This window comes from Hylobates moloch, unplaced genomic scaffold (genome assembly GCF_009828535.3).
Source record: "Hylobates moloch isolate HMO894 unplaced genomic scaffold, HMol_V3 SCAFFOLD_13, whole genome shotgun sequence".
Classification (NCBI taxonomy): Eukaryota; Metazoa; Chordata; class Mammalia; order Primates; family Hylobatidae; genus Hylobates; species Hylobates moloch.
The window spans coordinates 55,439,230-55,455,050 of record NW_026652288.1 but is presented as its reverse complement, the minus strand read 5'-3'; the positions used below and the strand labels follow the sequence as shown (position 1 = coordinate 55,455,050).

General features: G+C 35.8%; 1 protein-coding gene across 7 annotated transcripts in view; it reads right to left on the bottom strand.

Annotated features, from left to right (window-relative positions):
- The window catches only part of CNTN1 (contactin 1), a 402,152-nt gene that overhangs the window by 70,017 nt on the left and 316,314 nt on the right, over nt 1-15,821 (bottom strand). The window lies entirely within an intron of this gene.

Here is a 15,821-nt window from a genome sequence, read left to right as displayed (position 1 = left end):
CATAGTAGCAGCCTTTCCATAGGAAGGGACTTCAATCTGTATGTATCAGAAAGGAAGGAAATGACCCTGGGAGTTTTAACACAGGTCTGTGGACCAGCTCAACAGTCAGTGGGTTACCTGAGTAAGGAACTTAATTTGGTGGTTAAAGGATGGCCAGCATGCCTCTGATCCATTGCTGCAGTGGCCCTACTGGTCCCAGAAGCCTCCAAATTAACCCTGGGAAATGACATGACTATTTATACCCCATATAATGTGGTGGGATTACTTTCCTCTAAGGGAAGCCTTTGGTTAACAGACAGCAGGCTCCTTAAATATCAAGCCGTACTGTTAGAGGGTTCCACCATCCAGTTAAACACTTGTTTTTGCTTAAGCCCAGTCACTTTTCTCCCCAAGGGAACTGGAGAACCTGAATATGACTGTGAACAAGTTGTGGTACAGACCTATGTGGCCAGGGAAGATCTCAGGGAAACTCCCCTAGAAAATCCAGATTGGACCCTCTTCATGGACAGAGGCTCCTTTACAGAGCAAGGAGTACAGAAGGCAGGATATGCAGTAGTCACTCTGAATGTTATTGAAAGTGTGTCTCTCACTCCAGGCATAAGTGCTCAACTGGCTGAACTGATAGCTCTTACAAGAGCACTTGAGTTAAGCAAGGTAAAGGTAGCTAACATTTACACTGACTCCAAGTATGCTTTTTTAGTTCTCCATGCTCATGCTACCATTTGGTGCAAAGAAAGTTACAAAGGAAAGAGATTTTATATAAGAAAGGATCTTGTATGAGAAATACTTGTCCTAAAGAAAATAGCTAGTTGTTTAAAAGAGAGATGTTTAGGACAAGTCAGAAGGTTTAAGCATGTCAGAGATGGTTCATGGAAGTCATGAAAGGATTAGAAGGATGGTAAATACATGTCCTAAAAAGAATAGTTGGTTGTTTAAAAAGGATGTTTAGGACAAGCCAGAAAGTTTAAGCATGTCATAGATAGTTGGTGGAAGCTGTGAAGGAATTAATTGCAGGAAAGATTTAGCTAGGGTTAACACTAAAATTACACTAGCCACCCAATAACATATTTCTCCCAATCATATTGCAAGTTATAAAAGATGACCTAGACCAGAAATTATCCCCTAATGGCAAAGCAAGGGGGGAATATATGTTTTTCTCAAAGAAACAAAAATGTTGCTTTTATATCAACACTTCTGGTAAAGTACAGCAACATTTGGTAGAAGCAAACCAGTATTTCATTTCATCAAAATGACTGACAGGTATGAAACCCTACTGTTATGATTGTGGCCTATAGTACCTCCACTAATAGTGGCAATCTTAATACTCATTTGAACTAACATTCATCTCTTTTCATTTAGAAACAAACTCCAAATGGTGCTGCAGACAGAACCATACATGGACATGCCCTTCTTCCAAGGACTCTTAGATTGACCCCAGGAGGAGCCATAGCTGCTGTTCCCCACACAATGCCCCCTTTTAGGAGGAAGTTGCCAGAAAGAGTCATCATTCAAATGACCACTAACAGCAGTTAGGGTTACCACTCCAGAGGGGAGAACGATAAGAAGTTAAGAAGAAATCACTTAGGCAGAAAGTAACTGTATAAGAGTCCTTGGTAATGCTTTGCTTTCTAATGAAAGGCAGCCACAAATCATTTTCTAACAAAGAGCAGCCTGTAAAGTTGAGCTGCAGACATAAACAAGCAAGCTTGGAGCTTGCATGGGTGAATGCTGGCAGGAAGTAAGGACTAGACATGTTCAAGATGGTCCACCTCCTCTTCTCTTTGTCAGCCAAGTGTACAGTGAGAATCAGAGAAGATGGCACCAGTCAACTGGAAAGCCCATTTGCATACTAACATTAGAGTGGGATAACCAAACTTACCCGTGCATTATGTGAACGTCATACCTGATCAAACCAATCTGTGAGCCCTATGTAAATCAGGCACCGCCTCCTCAAACCTGACTATAAAATTTGGCGCATTCACTGATAGCCAGTCTTTTCTGCTGAGGGACCCCTCTCTCTATATAGAGAAAACTGTTTCACTTCTCTTCTGCCTATTACACCTCTGCTCCTAAACTCCTCATGTGAGTCCATGTCCTAAATTTTTCTGGTGCAAGATGACAAACCCCAGGGTATATACCCCAGGTGATATAGCTGCGTCACATCCACTTCTTTAAATAACTGAAATTTCTCTTTAAAAACACACAAAACTGCTTTGAACTGCCAAGTCCAATGGCCTCTTCATTGATTCTCTCCAGGTTTTTCTCTCTCCTTGAAACTCCTTCAGGTAAGCACTGTACCTTATTGGATTTGTATGCTTAGCACCTAATTGGCCTTGTACAGATGAATAAAGTATTCATTGTTTGTTCCTGCAATCTGGGCACCACCCAGCTACCCAGCCATGTGGATGAAGTCCATGTTTCTATAGAGGACATACCTTTTTCCATGCAAATGCTTTGACTCAGTCTGAAATACCGTCCTGAAATCTGTTAATGTTTCAAAGAGATGAAATGTTAGTTCCCAAATCCCCTCCCATTTTAGAATAGCCACATCTTCCTTAGAGTGCTGAAAGCAAGGTATCCTTTTACTGAATTGTAGCTCCTAATAATTGTGATTCAAAGATACCTACATGAAAACTTCTGATATTAGCTATGTAAATTCTTTGGCAAAGTATGTACATTAATTTCACAGAAACAAATAAAACTCTATGCAGAACTATATGGTGGATCACACCTGCTTAGGGGACACATAGAAGGCACCCAGACTTTTCCCACCAGCACCCAGCCCCTGAGCTAATACCACCTCCAGTGTGCCCACACACAGTCTCCAGCAGGGGTCCTCTGCTCCCGCCCCCCAGCTGTGTTGCCTCTGCCACTGTGGTGAACATCTGCAGGGAGGCAGACACCCCAGCACTTGTTAGCACTCTGCTGCAGCTGCTACACCTTAGCCCTCCCTTCCAGTGCAGTGGATTCCAAACCTTGAGGAGCCAGAGGACAAAGTCAGGGTCCAATACGAGTCCCCCAGAGTTATAGCATGCAGTCCAGGAATTGGGAGGTGAATGTTGGCCCCATAAAATCTTGCAGAAGCTAGTTGGCTGAATCTACCTTATACCACAATCAAACCCTCAAGGTCATCAAATAGGATAAAAGAGAAAAAAAATCAAAGGTCATCAATTTCAAAGCTTAAAGGTAGATAAGGCCACAAAGATGAAAAAGAATCCTCTGAGAAGGCTTAAAATTGAAAAAGCCAGAGTGCCTTGTTTCCTCCAAATAATGGAATCACCTCTCCAGCAAAGGTTCTGAACTGGGCTCAGATGGCTGGATTGACAGAAATAGAATTCAGAATATCCACAGGAATGAAGATTATTGAGCTACAGCAGTATACTGTAACCCAAGGTAAGGAAGCTAAAAATAATTATAAAACAATGAAGGAACTGACAGAAAAAATAGACAGTTTAGAAAAGAATGTAACCAACCTGATAGAGATAAAAAACACACTACAAGAATTTCATAATGCAATCACAAGTATCAACAGCAGAATAGACCAAGCAGAGGAAATAATCTCAGAGCTTGAAGACTGGCTTTCTGAAATAAGACAGTCAGACAAGAATAGAGAAAAGAGAATAAAAAGGAATGAAAAAAATTCAAAAAATATGTGACCAAATCATTGGTGTCCCTGGAAAAGATGGGAAGAATGGAACTAACTTGGAAACTGTATTTCATGATATTATCCAGGAGAACTTCCCCAACCTAACTAGTAAGGCCAACATTCAAACTCAGAAAATTCAGAGAACCACAGTAAGATACTTCACAAGGAGATCATCCCCAAGACACATAATCATCATATTTTTAAAGATTGAAATGAAAGAAAAAATGCTAAAGACAGCTAGAGAGAAAGGTCAGATCAACTACAAAGGAAGCCATTCAGACTAAAAAATGGACCTTTCAGCAGAAGCCCTACAAGCCAGAAGAGATTTGAGGCCAATATTCAACATTCTTACAGAAAAGAAATTCCAACCCAGAATTCTATATCTAGCCAAACTAAGCTTCATAAGCCAAGGACAAATAAGATCCTTTTCAGATAAGCAAACACTGAAGGAATTACCACCAGACCTGCCTTACAAGAGCTCCTGAAGGAATCACTAAACATGGAAGGGAAAGACCATCACCAGACACCACAAAAACACACTGAATTACACAGACCAGTGACACTATAAAGAAACCGCATAAACAAGTCTGCAAAATAACCAGCTAACGTCATAATGACAGTATAAAATCCACACATATCAACAGTGACCTTAAATGTAAATGACTAAATGCCCCAATTAAAACACATAAAGTGGCAAGCTGGATAAAGAACCAAGACCCACTGGTATGTTGTCTTCAAGAGATCCATCTCACATGCAGTGACACTCATAGCCTCAAAATAAAGGGATGAAGAAAAATCCGCCAAGCAAATGGAAAACAGTAAAAATTAAGGTTTGCAATCCTAGTTTCTGACAAAACAGACTTTAAACCAATAAAGATAAAAAAAGTCAAAGAAGGGAATTACATAACGGTAAAGGGTTCAATTCAACAAGAAAATCTAACTATACTAAATATGTATACACCCAAGACAGGAGCACCCAGATTCATAAAGCAAATTCTTAGAGACCTTTAAAGAGACTTAGACTCCCACATAATAATGAGTCTTTAATACCTCACTGACAATATTAGACAGATCATCAAGATGGAAAATTAACAAAGATGATTAGGACCAGAACTCAGCATTGGATCAAATGGACCTGATAGATACCTACAGAACTCTCCACCCCAAAATAACAGAATATATACTCTTCTCATTGCCACATGGCACATACTCAAGAATTGAGCACATAATTGGAAATAAAACACTCCTCAGAAAATGCAAAAGAAATGAAATAATAAGAAACAATCTCTTGGACCACAGCAAAATCAAATTAGAAATCAAGAATGAAATTCACTCAACACCATACAATCACATGAAAATTGAATAACTGCTCCTGAAAGATATTTGGGTAAATAATAAAATTAAAGCAGAAATCAAGAAGATATTTGAAACTAATGAAAACAAAGATACAATATACCAGAATCTCTGGGACACAGCTAATGCAGTGTTAAGAGGAAAATTCATAGCACTAAATGCCCAATCAAAAAGTTAGAAAGATCTCAAGTTAAAAACCTAAAATCACAACTAAAAAAACTAGAGAACCAAGAGCAAACAAATCCTAAAGCTAGCAGAAGGCAAGAAGTAACCAAAGTCACTGCTCAACTGAAGAAGTTTGAGACACAAAATTTCATTCAAAAGATTGATAAATCTAGGAACTGGTGCTTTGGAAAAAAATAGAATAGATAGACTGCTGACTAGACTAATGAAGAAAAGAGAGAGGATTCAAATAAACAATCAGAAATGACAAGGAGGGATATTACCACTTACCCCACAGAAATATAAGAAACCACCAGAGGATATTATGAACACCTCTGTACACATAAACTAGAAAATCTTGAAGAAGTGGATAAATTCCTGGATACATACACTCTCCCAAGACTAAACAACGAAGAAATTGAATCCCTGAACAGACCAATAATGAGCTGTAAAATTGAGTTAGTAATAAATAGCCAACTAACCAAAAAAAAGCCCAGGACCAGATGGATTCACAGCTGAATTCTACCAAATGTACAAAGAAGAGCTGGTACCATTCCTGCTGAAACTATTCAAAAAATTGAGGAGGAGGGACTCCACCTTAACTCATTCTATGAGACCAGCATCATCCGGATACCAAAACCAGGGAGAAATACAACAAAAAAGAAACCTTCAGGCCAATATCCTTGATGAACCTCAATGAAAAAATCATCAAAAAAAATAACTGGCAAACCAAATCCAGCAGCACATCAAAAAGCTCATCCATGGCAATCAAGTAGACTTAATCTCTGGGAAGCAAGGCTTGTTTAACATATGCAAATCAGTAAATGTGATTCATCACATAAACAGAATTAAAGACAAAAACCACATGGTTAAATCAACAGATACAGAAAAGGCTTTTGATAAAATTCAACACCCCATCATGTAAAAACTGTCAATATACTAGGTATTGAAGGAACATACCTCAAAACAATAACAGCTATCTGTGACAAACCCAGAGCCAACATCATACTGAATGGGCAAAAGCTGGAATCATTCACCTTGAAAACTGGCATAAGACCTCACTTCTCCTAGTCAACACAGTATTGGAAGTCCTAGCCAGGGCAATCAGGCAAGAGAAAGAAATAAAGGACATACAAATAGGAAGAGAGGATGTCAAGCCATATCAGTTTGCAGATGACATGATCCTATATGTAGAAAACCCATGGCCAGGTGCAGTGGCTCACACCTGTAATCCCAGCACTTTGGGAGGCCGAGGTGGGCAGATCATGAGGTCAGGAGATCGAGACCACCCTGGCTAACACGGTGAAACCCCATCTCTACTAAAAATACAAAAAATTAGCCGGGCATGGTGGTAGGTGCCTGCAGTCCCAGCTACTCGGGAGGCTGAGGCAGGAGAATGGCATGAAACCGGGAGACAGAGGTTGTAGTGAGCTGAGATCACGCCACTGCACTCCAGCCTGGGCAGCAGAGCGAGACTCCATCTCAAAAAAAAAAAAAAAAAAAAAGAAACCCTATAGTCTCAGCCCAAAAGCTTCTTCAGCTGATAAACAACTTCAGCAAAGCCTCAAGATACAAAATCAATGTGGGAAAATCTCTAGCATTCCTATACACCAACAACAGTCATGCCAAGAACCAAATGAGGAATGCAATCCAATTTATAATTTCCACAAAAAGAATAAAATACCTAGGAATGCAGACAACTAGGGAGATGAATATCTCTACAAGGAGAACTACAAACCACCGCTCAAACAAATCAGAGATGATACAAACAAATGGAAAAACATTCCATGCTCGTGGATAGAAAGCATCAATATCATAAAAATGGCCATACTGCCCAAAGCAATTTATAGATTCAATGCAATTCCTATTAAATTACCATTGAGATTCTTCACAGAACTAGAAAAGACTCTTTTAAAATTCACATGGAACCAAAAAAAAAAAAAAAATGCCCAAATAGCCAAAGCAAACCCTAAGTAAAAAGAACAAAGCTGGAGGCATCACACTGCCTGACTTTATTCTACAGGGCTACAGTAATCAAAAAAACATGGTACTGGTACACAAAAACAGACACATTGACCAATGAAACAGAATAGAGAACCCAGAAATAAGGTCACACACTTAGAACTATCTGATTTTCGAAAAAGCTGACAAAAACAAGCAATGGGGATAGGACACTGTATTCAATAAATGGTGTTGGGATAACTGGCAAGTCATATGCAGAAGATTGAAATTGGACCCCTTCCTTACACCTTATATGAAAATGAACTCAAGATGAATTGAAGACATAAATGTAAAATCTCAAACTGTAAAAACCCCGGAGGACAACTTAGGCAATACCAATCAGGACATAGGAATGGGCAAAGATTTCAGGACATAGGAATGGGCAAAGATTTCATGAAGATGCCAAAAGCAACTGTAACAATAGCAAAAATTGACAAATTGGATCTAATTCAACTAAAGAGCTTCTGCACAGCAAAGGAAACTACAACAGATTGAACAGACAACCTACAGAATGGGAAAAAATTTTTGCAAACTATGCATCTGACAAAAGTCTAATTAATATCCAGCAGCTATAAGGAACTTAAATTTACAAGAAAAAACAACCCCATTAAAAAGTAGGCAAAGGTCATGAACAGACACTTTTCAAAAGAAGACACACATATGGCCAACAATCATATGAAAAAAGCTCCACATAATGATCATCAGAGAAAGGCAAATCAAAACCATAATGAGATACCATCTCACATTAGTCAGAATGGATATTATTAAAAAGTCAAAAAATAACATGCTGGCAAAGTTGTGGAGAAAAAGGGAACACTTATACACTATTGTGGAAGACAGTGTGTCAGTTCCTCAAAGACCTAAAAACAGAAATATCATTCGACCTAGCAATCCCATTACTGAGTATATACCCAAAATAATGCAAATTGCTCTATTCCAAAGACCCATGCATGAGTATTCATTGCAGCACCATTCACAATAGCAACGACATGGAATCAACCTAAATGCCCATCAGTGATAGACTGCATAAAGAAAATGTGGTACATATACACCATGGAATACTATGCAGCCCTAAAAAAGAACAAGACCATGTACTTTGCAGGGACATGGATGGAGCAGGAAGTCATTATCCTTAGCAAATTAGTGTAAGAACAGAAAACCATATACTGCATGCTCTCACTTATAAGTGGCGGCTAAGTGTTGAACACCTGGACACATAAAACGGAACAACACATACTGGGGCTTATTGAAGAGTAGAGGGTGGAAGTTGGGAGAGAATCAGGAAAAACAACTAATGGGTACTATGCTTAATACCTAGTTAACAAAATAATCTGTACAACTAACCCCCATGACAGAAGTTTACCTTACATAATAAACCTGCACATGTACCTCTTAACTTAAAATAAAATTTAAAAAAACAAAAAAATTAAAACTGTATGATTATTTTGTTTCCCCATAGAGAAATTATTAATAATATGAAGTTTGAGAGATTTTATTTTACTATTCAACTGTCATCACATGACTGTTAGAAAATGAAACTGACTACATAGGGTTAAAAAATAATTTGTTTCACTTTAGATAGAATATATATTAAGAGCTGGAATATTAAAATAACTTCTAGGAACTCTTTTGCCCCTATAACTCATATTCTGAAGTTAAAACTTTTCATGCTATAGGAAAACAAAAAGTAAGTTGTCCTATAATCAAACAATAAGGGTGTTTAAGTACAAGTATAGTAGTCACAGGCAAATAATTTCAAAAATAACTAAAATATTATACTGCAATTTGTTGAATCAAATATTGCCTTCCTTAGGACAAGTATTATTTGTTAAAGCATTTTACTGAAATGTTTTTCATTATAATCAATATTAGCCTTTTTATTTGGAACGGACCTAAAAATGGAGTATGTTTAAATTAGATTGAATATCTCTTTCCATTTTATCATGTTTCCTTTAAGCACTTTGTAACATATTTTCAAGATTGATTTGCTCTTCAAAGATCATTCACTGAGCTCAGTCCATGGAAAATGGGACATAAAAGCACAAAAGAGGCCGGACCTGGTAGATCACACCTGTAATCTAGCACTTTGGGAGGCTGAGGCAGGCGGATCACGAGGTCAGGACACGGAGACCACCCTGGCTAACACAGTGAAACCCCATCTCTACTAAAAATACAAAAACAAAACTAGCTGGGCGTGGTGGTGGGCACCTGTAGTCCCAGCTACTTGCAAGGCTGAGGCAGGAGAACGGCGTGAACCGGGGAGGCAGAGCTTGCAGTGAGCCGAGATCGCGCCACTGCACTCCAGCCTGGGTGACAAAGCGAGACGCTGTCTCAAAAAAAAAAAAAAAAAAAAAAACAAGAACAGTAACTGCTTCTCTTAATAAAGTGTTTTTATATCTTACTTGGACTATCGACTTAATTTCTCTCATTTAGCTTTGAATGTTCAATTGTAGCCTTAGCATATTAGAAAAAGTTTTTCACAGGTGGAATTGACACATAACCTACATATTTAACATGAATCTGAGAATAGAGGAGTTAGGTGCTCTATTTGCACTCAGCCCTGCAGAAATGGGGACTTGGCCAAAGTGTGATTTGTTTCAGGGAAGTAAATCACCCTAAGTACAAGGAAGCTTAAGTTTAGGCTCCAGTGCACTTAACAGAAAACAAACTAGACATTCTTTACACAATAAATCATTAAAAAGAATGTAAGCTATTATTCAGATAAAATTATTGAATTATTAATCATTTATTAACAACATGTATAATTTTACTGTGAACGGTTAAAAATAGATGCTTTAACTTATCCTTTTGTCTTAATTTCTATTTAATAGTAATTCCCTTATGATGCTTATAAGAGTGCTTCTGTATTTCATAGATCTAAAAATTTTTTTTTAAAGAAAGTCAAGCCAATGCCATGACTATTCTTTCCCATGAAAAGAAATTAATGCTGCCAATTTTCCTTTCAGATCTGAATGCTTAAATAATTTGCATCTAAGTACCTCTTTGGGCTTTGATGTTTTATTTAAGAATGCACAAATTGACTTGTGACAAATCCTAAATTATAAAAATTATAAAGTATATGAAGATAAGCTCTTGATTCAAAACATATTGACTAATTCTTGTTAATTATAACTTTAACTTATACAGTCATTTTTACAGATGAAAAGTTAACCATGAATGTGACTTTTTACTTTAACTTGCATCAAAATTTCATGGTGATTTAATACAATTTTTTTAGTAGGAGATTCAACATGGTTATGTAAATAGTGCTCTAGTTTGGAAAACTAAAAGGATTGAAGTCTAACACCTGCATTAATTCTATATTTATACATACATTCTTTTTTATTATTATACTTTAAGCACTTAAGTATATAATTCTGAAAAGCTATTAATAAAATCAAATGAACTATATAATATTTTAATATTAAAATGAGAATAGTTCTTTGCAACTCTTATAAGCGCTTGCTCTGATAGAGGAGTGGATTGCTAACACCCCTAATATAATCTACCATGTTAAAATGATGTTCCCATTGTAGGTTAAAAAGATGGAGGGTCACAGATAGTTATGTCTCATCAGATAGGAATTGTAGGTTTGTTTATTGTTATAGATCTTCTTTTCAAACAAGAAATTTAAATAGGTGAAGCAGAATGAGTTTTTAGTTGCACAATGAAATGATAATCTAAGAGTAAGTCAGTTGGGGAAAATGTTTGGATGGGCAGAAAAGAATTCTTTACATTAAAATTATAATTATCCACAGTAAAATTCTTATGAAGAATCCAAACCAATTACAGACTATTTGTTTAAATTAAGTTAAAAAATGAACACTTTCTTCTTTCATCAGTATATGGACAATAGCATCGAATGTATATGTTAAACTTGTTTTCAGTCATCAAAACACAATGTATTTGGCAATAGATTCTTCTAAAATATGCAAATCTATTGTTGCCTTGATCACTCCTTTTTTTTCATGGTCCTCAATTAACTTCCAATAGCCCCAATCATTATCTTACCCTCCTGGTTTCTCCTTTTTATCTTCTACAAATATTTTTGAGCACCAACTATGGACATTGTGTTGTGTAATGCACTAAAGATAACTATATGAATAAAATCAGATTCCAGTACTGGATATGCTCTTCTTATAGTGGTAAAAAATAAATATGTACAACTAGTTTTAATTCGATGTGTTAAATATAAAAGTTTGCTGAATGAATGAATGATCTCAGCTTAATAATAGACACATCTAGAACTTAGAAGTTATTTTCATATACTACATCTAATTGGATACCCAGATCAGCACTTTGAAGTAGGTTAATGGAGAACTGGCATTATCCCCTCTTAATAGGAAAGGCAAATGTGTCCCGAATACACTAATTAACTTGCCCAGGTTACACTGCTTACATGTGGAGAAGGTGCCATTTTTAATTCAGGTCTTCAGATGGCTTAAAAATCTATCCTCTTTGCTTCTTTTAAAAAAGATTTATCTATTTAATTATTAATGACAGCAACTAACATCATATAGTACCTTACCAGTTATAAAATGTTTTCTTAGTTCTATTCTTCTCTTTTATCAAATATGTGTAAAAAAGAGAAAGAAAAAAGAAAGAATACTAAATGAAAGAACAACAGACCTTCATTAGGCATGAAATCAAGGCTTTATACTTAATATAAAAGTGTTATTCCTGGTTTAATTCTTTTTTCTCTTTCCTTCCTTTGACTGGCTTGATCTGGCTAATAAACAAAGCTGTTAAAACAAACCTGGATGTACCATTTTAGGATGTGGACTCACTAACTGCACCTGCAGAGCTATTAGCTATGGGGGCATGTCTTACAATGACACATTCTTTCAAAGGATACTTTTGTTATCTCTTTTCTACAGTCAAAATTAAATGGGTTAAAATGAATTACAAATACATCTTCTAATTTTTCATTTGGGAGCATCCATTTTATAATGCACTTGTCTGAATCCAACGAATGCACCCAAGTGTGCACTGAGATCTTAACATTAAGTAATTGGACAGATAAGGGCATGTGTGGCATTGGATAATGTCATGTCTTTCAATCAGCATAATGAGGCTGGGGACCAAACTTTCCATCAAATGGGAACCAGCCTTTGTCCCACATAACATGCTGGCATGTCTTAGAGAGTTGTTATAATGGTACATGACAAGACAAACATCCCTCATTTAGAAAGTATTTTTATTTTCTCATAAAAATGTGAATGTCCAATTTTATGCATATTCAATTTTAATAAAGCAACTAAACGGCAAAACAACAGTCAGAGAAATTCTGTCGAATTTTATATCAAATACATAAAATGATTTTTAAAAGATGATTGAAAATTACATAAAATTATATGATCTTTCTTCTATGCTTATAAAAATTGGAAATGTATTGCTAAATGGGTAATCCATTACAAAGTAGAGAGGAGACCATATTTTCTTGTAAGCATATTAAATTTTTAAAGGAAATTTAATAGCATAATAAATTTTATTGAGCAAATACTATGCATTGTAGTGCTAACTGCTTTCCTAATATGTTTGAAAACATAAAAATCATCCCTTAAGATAAATGATTCCCATTTAGAAATGAAAAAAGTGAGACTCAGGCCAGACCCAGTGGCTCATGCCTGTAATCCCAGCACTTTGGGAGGCCAAGGCGGGTGGATTGCATCAGCCCAGGAGTTCAAGACCAGCTGGGCAACATGGAGAAACCCAGTCTCTACCAAAAAACACACAAAATAGCTGGGCATGGTGACAAGCCCCTGTAATCCCAGCTACTAGTATGGCTGAGGCAGGAGGGTAGCTTGAGACCTGGAGGTCGAGGCTGCAGTGAGCTGTGATTGTGCCACTGCGCTCCAAAAAAAGAGCCACTGAACTGTCTAAAAAAAAAAAAAAAAAAAAGTGAGGCTCAGAGGTTAAGTAATGTGCCTCGAATTACATAGCTTTTAGATAATAATGCCAGCATTCCACCAAAGGATCAGTGGCCCGGAGCCACAATACTGCCAACTGTCTTCAGAAAGTGGTTTAGGAGCAAAGCCTTTAGAATGAGAAACACCTAGATTTGAATCCCAGCTTTGCCTCAAATTAGCTGGGTGTAATCTTAACTTCCTCATCTGTTTCATAAAGTTATTGTGAGAATTAACTTAAGCAATGCAAACAGAGAACTAAGTACTGTGTCTGACAATATACTGCAAATGTGTAAACTGTAGTAATGAATTTATCAATCAAAGATCTCAAAATATTTTCTGATGATAGATTAACAAATGTGTTAGAAGTTACAGAATTAATTTTTTTTTTTACAATTGAGAATGAATCATCTCATATCACTACAAGGTTGTATCTTACTCTGTGAATAGGTGTGTTTGCTTTTGGCCTTGGCTCTAATGGCTTGTAAGGGAAGTTATTTTTGTAAGCACATCAGATAGGGAACTAAGTCCTTAACAAAATACCATTTGAGAAAATGTAATGTAAGAGGTGATGCCTAAAGAAGGTGATGACAAAAATAAGTTGGTTTAAAGTAACAACTGTGCCAAAATTTTAGGTTTGATATTACTTAGAAACAATTTTGTCCTAACATTTAAGGATAAGTAGACGTCATGGTAAATATTCTTCAGAGTTACATGCGAACCACTGATAGTGAGCATATCACTTCTAGATATGATGTTAAGTATTCAGAGTCTAGAGTGTTCACCATTACCCCATGGAAGCATCTCTAGATATGATCTTAAGTATAAATTATATTCAGACATTTAGGTATGAAAGAATTAGATTGACTCTCTCCGAGACATTGTTTTTGTTGTTACTATTCTTAAAAAATATTTAATGTTGTCACTTCTATTTTGAGATTAAAAAATAATTTAAGACAGATCTTATGGTAATCATGTCTAGATGATGAGCCTATATATTGTAAAGAAATCATTTTCTGAGATAAATAATAAAGATAATATTTGCAATACAATTCTAAGAAAGAAGGAGGGAGGCCTACATCTATTATCAGTGCCAAAGAAAGTATCCTTTCTCTCTGACGATTTTTACTTCAAAGAATGGTGTTCAGCTAAGACTTAGGTCACATTGTATTAGTCAAGAAATCACAGAAAATTAATTAAACTCCATGATTAAAGGTCTGTATTTTAGATAGGTAAGTAAAAATATTTTACCTAAGTTTGTTTAGACCAATTTAATCACTTGGTATTTTTCTGCAATTTTAATGAATGCTTGTTAAATCAAATACATGATCTGTCAGTATAAAATTACATAGTTAAACCACCAGTGGGATCATGCCACAGTTTCTTTTTATTTTTGTTTTTAAAGAAAGAGAAACAGTGTTCAGTCCATAATACAGAAGCCTCTATTACAAACATATGCAGCTCTAGGGAATAATAATAAAAACCAAACACAAGAATCCTGGCTATGTGGTATCTGTCTCCTATAAAGCTTCATCTTAGATTACCTACATATCCTGATAAAATTTCTGTGAGGTAGAGAAAAGCAAACACTAGTGTTCATTTTGTAAGTGGATATGCTAAAACAAAAAATTTAGTGTTTAGGTCATATCTAATATCATAGTTAAGGATGAAATCTAAGTTTCTATTAGAACTCTAATAAAGATTCATATAAATAGATATGTTTCTAGAATCCTGCTTGAGAAGCTGACTTTGAGAAAGCTCAATGTATGAGAACAGTTGTCAGATCTAAATTTGAATTCTAAATCTTGCAATTAGTCATATTAACTTAGATAAACTACTTAGTGTCTCTGAGTCTATTGCCCATTAATGAACATGAGCATAGGACTACCTATGTCAAAATGTTATTATGAGGATTAAATGAAATGAATGTGAAAATATTGAACACAGACCAGGTATTTTAGTGCTTTGGCCCCTTAATTTCAGAATTATCATTTTTTATCTAATAAATTACATTAAATTACATGAAACTTTAAGAGATAGTTTACTTACGGCAGTCCCTGTGAATTACTTGGCTTTTAAAAATAAAGACATTAGAACTCATAACTATATTTAAAAGTTAGGCCAAGGAACTAAGGTAAGCAGAAATGTAGAGAAGTGATATTAAGAGATCACAGTAGCATTTTAATGGAACTCTGTCATTCATTTAAAATCTTCTCTACACCATCTAAAACACTGAAGTTTGGCAAGTCCTAGTCAAATGAGCTCAGAGAGGCTACATTTTTTTTTTTTTACAGGGAATAATAAAAGAAGAGCTATGATTAGAATCAGAACAACATTTTTCCTTAGTAATATAGGGGAGAAGGAAAAAATAATAGAGTATTTCCTACACTAAAGGCTATTTAATTGCAGTTGGTATTTACCATAAAATATCCACTGACTTGGCCATTCAGTTATAAACGAGTTCGAGAGAGACACAAAATTATGAACCTCCTAAATCATGAAACGTGTTTAATCAAGCAAGAGTCTGCCTAGTTAAGATTCAGAATTTACATTACAGTTTATAATCTAAATACGTCATTCCAATGGTCTCTAGTGACATTTTCAGTAGTTCCTATTTACCTCTTCCTCTATATTAATTATGTAAAATATTCTTAAACTTCGTATTTCCTCTTTTGATTTTTGACTGTCTTGATAGTGAAATATACATACATGCTTTTTAGATGAATCACTTACCTCAGAGCATTATTTTCAAA